We start from the raw sequence: 11,576 nt of genomic DNA, 5'->3' as shown, positions 1-11,576 counted from the left end.
AAGAGGGAGGGGGAGAGATGGAGATAAAAAAATAATCATGAAATACAGCTGTATTTCCCCCAGTTAAAGGGATACCTTAATTAAGTTAAAAGTAAAACACTGGCCCTCATTTACTAACAGTGAGTAGCCTATGCACAGATTTGGGCTGTTATTTATCAATATTTTCGTTCCCTGAATTTCTTCGTATTCTGAGAACAAAGAAGAGAGAGATGAAAAGATAGAAATATATCTGACTTTTTGACTTATATGTCAACATTACATCAATGTGATGCTTTGAAGGGACAACAATTGCATTGACAATGAATATTAGTTTAGAAAATCAATTTAGGTGTGACTTCCTTTAATGTAGGCTAATGTAAAAGAAACTTCCAGTATACGCCATGCCCACTTCTTGTTGTGTATCCGGATACAGATACAGATACAGATAATTTTGTTGGTTGAACAGATACAGATACAGATAATGACGTCTCCGCACACCCCTAATCTACAGTCCAGTGGAGTGAAAAAGCTTTGGTTGTGAACCGATACTGAGTTGACATGTAAAAATGTACAGTAACCATAATGGAAAAGAATGTATCCTGAATCATGTCAAGATTCACTGGAAAGGCATTATCTTTTGTAAAATGTATGGTTGAAATAATTATGCTTTAGGTTTCAGAGCTGCAAATTATCTGACAACATTTCAATATCTAGTAGATAATGTATCATTTGTATTGTGATCACTCATTCATAATAAAGTTTTACCGTTAAAATGTATTGTGTTGCTTACTGTCACTGTTTGCTACCTGTAGTAAAGGATTACTTGAAACGCACATTTTCATCTTGCTGAAGATTTTCTCTAATAAAACAGTATCATTACATTTTAAAAAGACCAAAAACATCCTTAAAAATAAAGCAGTTTATTCATAGCCGGTGGAATGAAAATATGAAGTGTACATATCAAACAGAAGCAAAGCCATAACTTTTATGTAACTGTCCAGTTGTTGTTGGGCCCTGAAGAAGACCACCTTTCCCACCCAGTGAACACATCCTCCTCTGAAGGAACGGATAGTGTGACGGTCTTGGTGGCTCCGTCCGGCTCCATCAGGTCACTCAGATACCTGTAAAACATGGCACATTCAATGTTACATCATGTAGCCTAGCTGACATGTATATGCCTATCATACATCTGTTATGGCAAAGCTACAACAAATTCAGTATAGCCCTGGCTCAATAAGCAACAAGTTCTGAGTAATACTGTGTGCTTTTTGAAATATAATGGACAGGAAACAAACACCAGCAGAGACAACTTACAGTAGTCCTGTCTATGTGTACATTACACTGGAGATCATGTAATAGGCCCACTGCTGCTGTACTACACACTGTCCGCAGACTTATTGCGGTGTGTACTTGAGCTATACAATCAGACAGCTAGCAGGTAGCAGGATGAAGCTATTAAAAAAAATACTCTTCAGTTTCCAACACACCCTACAGTTTCACCGTCTGTTTTTCACACAGGGGCTGTCACGGCAGGACTAACGTGAGCTCACAAAAGAGCCAAATAACAGTCACTGCAAAAGACTCACAGCTCTAACCGTTAGCATAAAGCTAACGGTAAAGCTAGCGGGCGCTAATGCTAACGACTAAACCCCGCATTCTCTCATTTCAGTCGGTGTTGGTTAATATAGGAGGGATAGTCTCGCAAAGCCAGACCAAACTACAGCAAGTAGTATGGTCTGGAAGCACTCCGTTTAGAGCCGTCTATTTGGGGGGAAACTGGGCTGGCCTGTTTTTATTTCTTTAAACCAATCACAATCATCTACGGCGGGGCTAACCAGGCCCCCAGGATGCTGCCTTCTCCGAGCAGCCAGCATGGACATGTGGCCAACCCATTGGTATTGCATGGTAAGGGGTGGAGCTTATTTTCATGCGGCCCGTAGGCAGATGTCCCTGTCCACACAGTACAAGCGGCGAACAAGATTGTGTCTCTGCACATTTTTTCTGGATATCAATCATAGGCTCATACTTATCTTTAGACCATATACTATTAAAATGTAAGTTTTCTCATTTCAAAACGCCACCTCAAGCGTTTTATTAGCCCAACGGCTTTTAACGGCTTTCAGTTTGTTTTCGCCAGGCTAGATGCTACAGAACGAGACACCCGCCTCCAGTCCGCTACGCTTGCCGCCCTCTTTCTTGATAGGTCCATAATGCCGCTACGTCCATGCTACGTCATGCTTTGGGCCGTATGGAATTTCCGGATTATGCTTCCTTGTTGCTTCTCTGCGCCTATGAGCAGCTTTCATAGGAATGAATGGGCGCCATGTTTCAATACGGTGTCCATTTCTTTATATGTCCATGGGGCTAACCCCGGGAAGCAGCCAATGGAGGCGTAGCGTTGTTTGCCGACGCCAGCGCTTAATAGACGCTGGCGGAAGTGGTCAAGCCAGACTATAGGAGGGATAAAATAAAGCACATTACAGACATTGAACTAACAAACGGACAGAATTATTTTTTAAATAGGACTACTTACATTTCGGACGGATGGTGTCTCTCAGTCTTCCTGGCACAGTCTCCTCCACACTCCAGTAAAAAGGCTTTGATCACATTAACAGATTGCAAACCTTTGCTGGAGATAGCCTAACAAAAAATTAAGTAAATCCATTCAGCCCTAGTGTGCTTCGATGCTGGGGTGTGATGGTAGCTTGAGGTTGAGCTCTCACTGCAGCTTGTTGTTGCATGAACGAGTGGAGGCTCAGCCAGGTGTGTGTGGTTACCAACGGGGGTCTTGATTTGCCAATCAACTGCCGAGTTTCTGGTGAGCTTTCCCGTGGGAGTATTTATGATAATGAAAACCGACCGATTTCGTCATCAGTCGGTGTATTTTGGAACAAACCTTCAAATCCCCCCTTTTTCGAAATAAGTGTCCCAGAAGAAACTGACATATTTGTCTTTTTGAAGCTTGTGTGTGCTGGTAGGGACGCCAATAACCTAAACAGTGTGCCCAAACACCGGCAATGTTTGGTTTTTCATAATATGTCCCCTTTAAAACTTTGTTGCTGCACCTGAACTGTTGTCTGTCGTGCTATTGGGTTCTTGCCTGCCATTTTGTGAAAACCTGACAAATATAAATAAACCGCTTACTTCACCTTTAATAAGGAAGTAACACCAGGCTGTGTCGGTCTGCTGTGTGTCCCGTTCGTAAATTCATGATTTGGTAGCAGCAGCCAATCAAATCAGAGGGAGGTGGGGTTTAGCCGGAGACTACTTCATGCCCGTCGGTTACTGTGGCCTTCAGTGCGCGCATGTATTTGCCGCCAGTATGATATAAGTATGATAACTACTATAGCCTGGCATTCCCAGACCTGCCACTAGGCGCTGGCAAATTAAATTTACTGCGCGTGTTGGTCTGGACACGCTCCGTTGAAGCTTTATCAAGAAGACCAGAAATCTGGGCTCACGTTTCAATTAGTTCTATCTAATATGGGCGCACCAGAGCCCTTTATTCACCTTATTTTGGAACGTAACCATGGAAGACGCCATTGTTGTTGATCCTGTCATCGAACTTCCGGTTAGCTTGATCTTAGTATAGCATACCTGCGGAGCGGCGCCAGCCCCGTTGTTTGTTCCGTCCACTTTATGTATAAATAAACCAACTGAATAGCATCCCTACCCGGAGAAGTGACTTGGCTATGAAGCTACGTTGAAGAAACCACTCCGGGTGCTATCCAGGTATGTCAAACTATCAACAGCCTCCTCTGTTTACTGGTTTGATTAAAAAGTTTGTGAACAATTTGTAGCCTACTAACAACAAAAACTATGGCGGAACGAAAATTATGTATCATGTAACGTGTGTTACCTAATTAATTCTGCATTCAATTCTATGTAAACATACATATTTTACTTATTTAACAGTTAAACCAGATAATAATATAGGCTACCTACTAATGTAGATTGGGCCGAATAGGCCTATGATGACCACAATCAGGCTGAGTAGCCTACAGATCAGATATTTGCAATCATTGTGGATTATGGAAATAGTAAATGCACATGTTATCTAAGAGTTGTTTACAGTGGGGAAATTATTATTTTGTTTGTAGGCTGCATTAATGAAATACAATTTTCTATTTTACTAGGTGACAATGCAACACCCAGCACCGAGCCGTGGATGTGCCAAACTCACTGAGATGCTGTGACCCAGTGGGAGGACTGGACCCTTTGTGACCATAGTTACAGTTCATGTCTCCCCCAAGAAATGTACAGTTAAATGTCAATTGGTTTACTTATTACAAGACATATGCAAAATGTACAGTAACATTTTAAATTTGTACTTATTACAAAAGACATGCAAAATGTACAGTAAAGTGCCACAAAGTTTATTAAAAACACATACTTATTTCAACAGCATTCAACAAACAAATATTTTGTTTTAATTCCTGAAATGTATTATATTAATTAAGCAATTTTGGAAGCAGCTTTTGTGAAAACAAACAATTGTTAACATACTACCGGAAACTTTTTCTTCTTTGAAATACATTAACAGAATGTTTAACATTAGGGCGAAATGGGAGAAATGAACAGCTGGTTTAGATCTAGTTTTTACAAAACTGCTTGTATTTCATATAGTGACAACCTGCCTGCCTGAATTTCATTTGCAATACGAGGCAGCATATATTTAAAATAGAAAGCCTTTAGACTTGGCACAATTTCTGTACAGAAATTTGCATCATTAGCTACACCCAGCAATATTGCTGCTGGGATGGGGTTACACCAACTGGAAATTGAAAATATGTCTTGTTGGTAAATTCTCCTCCCGTCATGTTAAGACGCCACTGCTCTGCTTCTTTCAGTTTAATTGTTTTTCGAAGTATTGATAACACTCTCCTTATACTTTGTGAAAACCAGCTGAGGCCAGACACTCTGTTCCTCACGTAAGGCAACCGATTACAGTACCCGCTGAACTGTAATTGGTGTCCTTACGTGAGGGACAGAGCGTCTGGCCAATTGCAATTAAAAAAAAATCTAAAATCCACACAGCAACTTCTTTACACATTTTAATGTACAACATTTTGCACAATCACCTGAAAGAAGAGTGACTGTCGTAACAACAAACACGGACCAGTGGGTTTTCCCAGGAAATGTGTCCCTGCCCTTATTGGCAGTGAGTAAAGGGAGAACTGCCTCATGGGAGGATCTCGCTGTCTCTCAATCCACAGCTGAGTTCAAAGCTTTTCTTAGACTGAAAGTAAGTTTTACTTTGTTAGCCTCAGAAATGTAGTGGTCTCAAAAGTAAAATTTATGTCTTAGAAAAATAGTGAAGTGAAAGTCATAAGTTTCAAAAAAAGCAGATACTCAAGTATAGTACAGACATTCAAAAAGTTGGAACTCAATAATTTAACTTATTTACTGTCCACCACTTCATGTAATAGTCATGCGGCCCATGTGATTGTGATTTTAATGCCCCCCATGTTCACATCTGAGATCTTATTACTGAAGTGGTCTTCCTGAGACGCCAGAGGATTTCTCCAAGGCTGGACACTTGGAACAGTACTCAGTGTTCATCACTCCATCAGGGCTTCCCGACAGCCATGGCTCCTCTGCTGACCACTGTGCAAAAAGAAGAAAGAAAAAATATATTTTTGTCAAGCAGCAATCGAGTGGTTGAATCAATATACATGTAGGCCTACAGCAGTTCTAAATATTTCTGATTAATGATGGCAGACATCTGAATATTATAATAAACAACTTACTTTGAATCAAAGTGTTATTATTAGACTTGTACTTTCTGTGACATAGAAATAGACTGAATATCACAGATTATCCTGAATAAGTCTCAGAACTGATATTAAAATGTGTTGATTATGTAAGATTTAGTCAATCTTATTTCATTCCAAATAATTTTGTGGAAAAGAGTTGCATTAAACTGTGTAAATGTAAAACACGACTCCATGCACAGAGATGGCAGTACATCTCATTTAATAGTTGCTTGCACAGTGTTCCACTTAAACGGAGCGAGCAACTACTAAACATGGTGTATTGCCAATGCCATGATGTCTTTGTGTATGGAGTCATTTCAAATGGGATATATTTTGTTTTTATGTAGAGAAGATGTACACACTTACCTCAAATCCATTTATGTACTTTCTTCCTCTGCCAGATTCTGCCGATTCTCATTCTCGTTGTGCTGTGATACACGAAAAAGCATGTTAGCAAGTTAAATTTGATTAGGTTTAAATAGAAATGGTATTGATTGTATAAGTAATCGCAAAGTTTTAGTGTTGTCAGAGGCTATTTTAACTAAAGTAGCTGCAAACATTTATTATGCTACTTCACATGAGTCGATATTTTTCATGTTATTTCTATTTTCTGGTTAGACAAAACATAGAAAACTGATCATTTGAACTTAATTTAATCACATAATTGTATATTGGGAAAGATTATCAGATGATATAATTTGAGATTACACTTTAGAATAGAGAAATATGCCCTTGTATGATTGACAATCATTGTAGTTTTAAAACAAAAAAACATCATATTGTCTTACCTTCCTCAATTGAAGCTGCTTTACTTGGAGTAGCCTAGTACAGCCCGCTTTACCCCTCTGAAGGTACTGACTCAGTGCTCTTGACATTTTTCACCATGGCTCCATCTTCTCCAAGGGACAGCTAAATATGACCATAGTAATCTAGCCACTTTCTCATGTCATCCTCGTTGCGGGCGTCTGACTGCCGCATCGTAATAAGAGGATGCGACCACGGTGTGTGTAGATGTTAGCGATGTAAGCTAGTTTATCGAAAACAAACTACTAAATTACAAATGGCTTAGTACTTAACTTACTAAACGTACTACTTTTAAGTTTAGAACCTTTCTGTAAACAAATATTTCTTCCCTACGATTCAATTGTGCTTCATTGTTTGCCGCTGTTTACATTCTTTCGCGGCTCTGCAGCGCTGAACCGGAAGTCGCATGATAAACTCGCTAGAATCGGAAGTGGAAAACGGGGCGTTCCAAAATAAGGTGAATATGGTGCTCTGGGGAGGACGTAACCGGATGACGACAGTGACGTGCATGCGACGTCGAAGCCGTGATAGTAAACATCAAATATGGCTGCGGATATGTTGTGTGAGTTTGAGACTGCTTTGGCCTCGACCCTTAACGATTTGGAAGATGGCACTCAAATCTTTCATTAGCAAGTAAGTGGAATGTTCTATTTTGCCGACCGACAACGGCAAACGTTTAATTTAGGCTAACAGTTTAACAGCTGTTCGCTAAACGAAAGGGGCTTATGTCGCCTTGTGCATCGCTCTGATTGGTTGTAGTGCTATCCAACTGCGTGCAGTGGCATTTGAAATGCACGAGTAGGAGCCGCCCCTTGAGTTGGAAATTACTAATGATCGTGGCCAGACCCTCTATCGTTCAAGATATCAGGGTCTGGATTTCCGGGCTATAACTACTACATATTTGGTCCAAAAATCTCACAATCAATCAAGGATGCACACCTTTGTGCCGTGTGCAAGCAATATCCGGAAGCTCAGGCCGATCTGACTAACAGTCCGAGAGATATGCGAGCCACAGGACACACACAGACGTTTCTTGCTTGACAGACAGACAGACAGATAGATAGATGAATTTACCAAATGCTTTTTATTTGTGAACTTGTTTGCATTTGTGTGTGAACTGGTCTGTATTTGTGTGTGGATTTTTGAGACTCATGCTGGATTCACAAATGCATTTTTTTTCTACAAATCACATGAGCGCAGGCCCAAGAGGGTATGTTATGCCAATTGCCACAGAACAGTATGTAAGGTAGACAGCACAGTCAGCGCTGGTCATTGCATTATTTTCTAAAGTGCAGTGGAGTTGTTGCCACAGTTGACCGCGTTTTTGGTCAATCAAGTGGAGGGACTGAGAGCAGCCCCAGCAGCTAGACGTAGCCGCTCTGCAAAGCCCCCAGCCTTCTAGCCAAAGTTGCTCAACTTTTCTTTGGAGAAATGGACACTGCAAATACTGGAATTGTTTTTGACTCGTTTATGATTCACCAAAAACGCGGTCCACTGTGGCAACAACTCCACCACAGTTTTAAAAATTATGCATTGACCAGCTCAGCCAGTCATTCAGTTGCTGACCGTGCTATCTACCTGACATACTGCTTACATCTATTAGATTACATGGCAGCAGTGCTGCCAACTCTTCAGTAAGGAAAGTAGCTTTTGGCTGTCCAAAAAGTCGCTAGAAGTCGCCAGATGACGTCATCGCCTAATTTGCATATTTGTAGACAGGGGTTTTATATATTAACCAACGTGGTAATGTTAAGTCTAGCAGTAATCATACATGCTCATGGTTTAAAAAAGCACTGCATAACATTTTGAATTGCACTACTCGTAGTCTGTAGAAGAGGTGGGAAAAGCTGCTAACTGCTAATAGTGATGCTAACGGAACACGAGCGGAGAGGTGTATCTCCTGCTCTGAGCGCAGCTGGGAGGGGCTGCTGCGCGAGGACCGGGCCGTCTGTCAGTGCTCTGTGACGGGCCGGGAGGCTCCCGCTGCTCGTTGAGAAGAGTTAAAAGTGATACTTGCTTCGGCGAAAAAGTCACCAATTACACCAGAAAAAAAAGTCGCCAGGGTGGCTGAAAAGTCGCTAAATATAGCGACAAAATCGCTTAGTTGGCAACACTGCATGGCAGTTGAATTGTTTAACTGTGCACCACAGCTTTGTGAGAGTCCAAAGCCAAAAGTGCCATTGTTACCAGCGTGAAATATTTTCAATACCAACAGGATTGTGCCATTGGATGATTGCCTGGAACTGGCTAAACCCACTCATGTTGGATTCTACTGCAATGTTAAAACATTTATTCCTAGCGATGAGCTAGCAACGTTAGCTTCTTAGTACATTCCATGGTCAAGAAAGTACACTTGTCGTGGCTTCAATGCACTGAACAGAGTAAATAGTTATACAATTTGTTGGGTATGTATAACAGATTGATAAAAGCCAAAGGAAAATGTATTATATGCAATGCATTGAGATTTTATTAGTATTTATTTCTTCAACCTTCATTTATACTCGAGAACTCATTGAGGTGTGACCAGCATTTCCAATGACGTCAAGTCAATTTATGTGACATGTGTATTTTTATTGTAAATCCTTCAAATAATACCCATGCAGTAGTAGCCTGGTCCTACCAGACCATCGTACTTAATTTAGTTTTGCGAAAAGTTCAGTATTGTCAACTTCTGCGGCCGCCGCGCGTCACGCTACATGCCCCGCCGCTTGCCGCCGATTCGCGCAGCGGCGAGCCTGTACATTGACGTTTGATGTAATCTCGCCGCGCAACAAGAGTGTGGGACACTAAAGCGCATACAACTAAGAAAAAAGCACCGTCACTCTGACAATAGAAACAGAAATTGTCGTTATGGTGGAACGTTTGAAAACAATGGAAGTGCCACCACCACTCTACATTTAGACGGTAATCTCGGAGTGGGGGTACGTCGGAATGGAAGGCGGATACCGACGTCAGTATATTTTGATAGCTAGCAAGGGGTGTAATGTGTTCTGACTGTTGTAGGAAAAGAAGCTGTAGTTTAATCTATTATTTATATCATATAATTTGTCCTCACACCCCTTCATTTTCTCTTGCAGATACCTTGCACTGATGTGAGGATGAAGGTGTCCCGATTACGTTTCTTTTTTAGTCAACGTTTAACACTTAAAATTAACTTATACTGTATACACATTTGCTTACATATTGATTATACACATTTATAATAAAATGTTTTGAATTTAATTTATATTGTCTACATTGTTATGTACAATTATATTTGTGTGTGCATGGTTTTAGGCTGATTTAACTTACCTACTGGGCTGTGCAATGAGGCCTTCCGGAATATCAATGGACTGGAACATTAGGCTGTGGACCTTTTGAGGCCGTTATACATGACCTGCTGACTCCGATCTGGTGATTGGCCTTACTGTCTATACATTAAACAGCCACTGGCCGATTGCCAGACCTCTGCATCATATCCCTGTACCGCCAGGGATAGGATATCCTCTTCAATAACATGGGTAACACTGTACAATAAGGTACACAAAAAAAGAGTAGTTACTGTTCCAAAAAAGAGTAGTTACTGTTTCAACAGAGTGCGCGAAAACGCAGTGCACTGAAAGTTCCTCGGTGGCGCACTCAAAACGTTCTAAAACTTGAGTGCGGACCGATGGACACTTTCCACACTCAACGGCCGCCATCTTGTCTACGTAGCGGAGACGGGCCGGAATTTCAAGTCTGAAAATGGTGGAGACGGTTGATACCGACGCGCTGGACAAATTTAAGTACAATTACACATATTTGTTTTATTTTTCAGTACAGAACAACTACAATATTTTAGGCTGTATCCGAGCAGTGTTTTTATGGTGTTAATTCTGTAATCAGTTGGCATCAAGAACGATGACGTGAATACTGCTAGGTCGCTAATACAGGCGACTGTCGTGTCTGTTTTTGCTATCGGTAACGTTAAATCGGCTGTCAGTATCAACGACGGACAGCACACAATATTACATTTAAAATATATTTTCTTTTCACCTGATATATCTTTTATAGGGTCTGATGAAGAGATTGATCCAGTGGCGGACAGTCAACGCCTCCCTCTTCACCGGGAGGCGTATTGCTACCGTCACTGGATACCAGTAAGTAGCATATAATGCAATTTTTCCAATATTACTGATCTGTCCTTATATATTGAAGTCACTGCATGGGGTACAATTACATTGTTTTAATCCGATTGTATTTCAAACAGAACCTATACAGTGTTTCCCGCAGGATTTTTTTCAGCAGCGGTGGTGTGGTCCCACGAACCCTCTAGGGGGGTCCGGGGGCCCCTGGCCAAAAGTTTTTTGTACCCTTTAAATTTGAATGCATGAATCTGGTGCACTTTGAGAGGAGAATATGCACTTAAATCCCATTCAAGGAGTCTTGTGTATTACTATAGATAGGATAATGGATGCTGACTCTTAAACAAGTTTAACCCTAGCCCCTAAGCTATTTTTGAGATGTTTTGGTTCGCCTGGATTTATTACCTAATTAAGCTTGCATTCATCACCCCTTTAACGCACAGCAGTCAAGCTATGAACATCATTTATTTGGGCCACAACCTGGACTATAAGGGTGTATTCACACATGCCGTGTTTAGTTCGGTTGAAACGAACTCGGGTGCACTTCTGCCTTCGGTGCGCATCTTTCAGACATGTGTGAATACAGCAATCGCACTCGGGGGTGGACCAAACAAACGCTCCGAGACCCAGCTGAAGAGGTGGTCTCGATGCGCTTCCATACGCACTCTGCTGCAGTTCGTTTGTGGTGTGAATTTGGCCGAACTCGATCCGACCCAATTGCAGGAAGCACTGTGCCTTTTCTTTTTTAATAAATCGCCGTCAGCTTCACATTATGAGAAAGTGTTGTTGTTGGGAAGATTAGTTGTGGTTTGACCGGGAGCAACGAGCGAATATATTACATTTGATAGACAGGACGCGTAAACATGCTGATGTGTTCAGCGATCAGATGAAGGAGAGGGGAGCGTCTCCCGCACTGTGCCAACAGGTTCACGCT

General features: G+C 41.3%; 1 long non-coding RNA gene across 1 annotated transcript; it reads right to left on the bottom strand.

Moving 5' to 3' along the window:
* Positions 1–5,494: 5,494 nt before the first annotated feature.
* LOC307268564 lies at positions 5,495–6,784 on the bottom strand. Its single transcript, XR_013845464.1, has 3 exons — positions 6,524–6,784; positions 6,102–6,163; positions 5,495–5,586 (listed from the first exon to the last, which is right to left on the bottom strand). It is a non-coding gene; the product is annotated as an uncharacterized lncRNA (long non-coding RNA).
* Positions 6,785–11,576: the final 4,792 nt, after the last annotated feature.

This window comes from Ammodytes marinus, assembly GCF_949987685.1.
Source record: "Ammodytes marinus genome assembly, chromosome: 22".
NCBI classification, from domain to species: Eukaryota; Metazoa; Chordata; class Actinopteri; order Uranoscopiformes; family Ammodytidae; genus Ammodytes; species Ammodytes marinus.
Note: the sequence above shows the minus strand (reverse complement) of the source record. Positions and strands in the feature narration are given on the sequence as shown.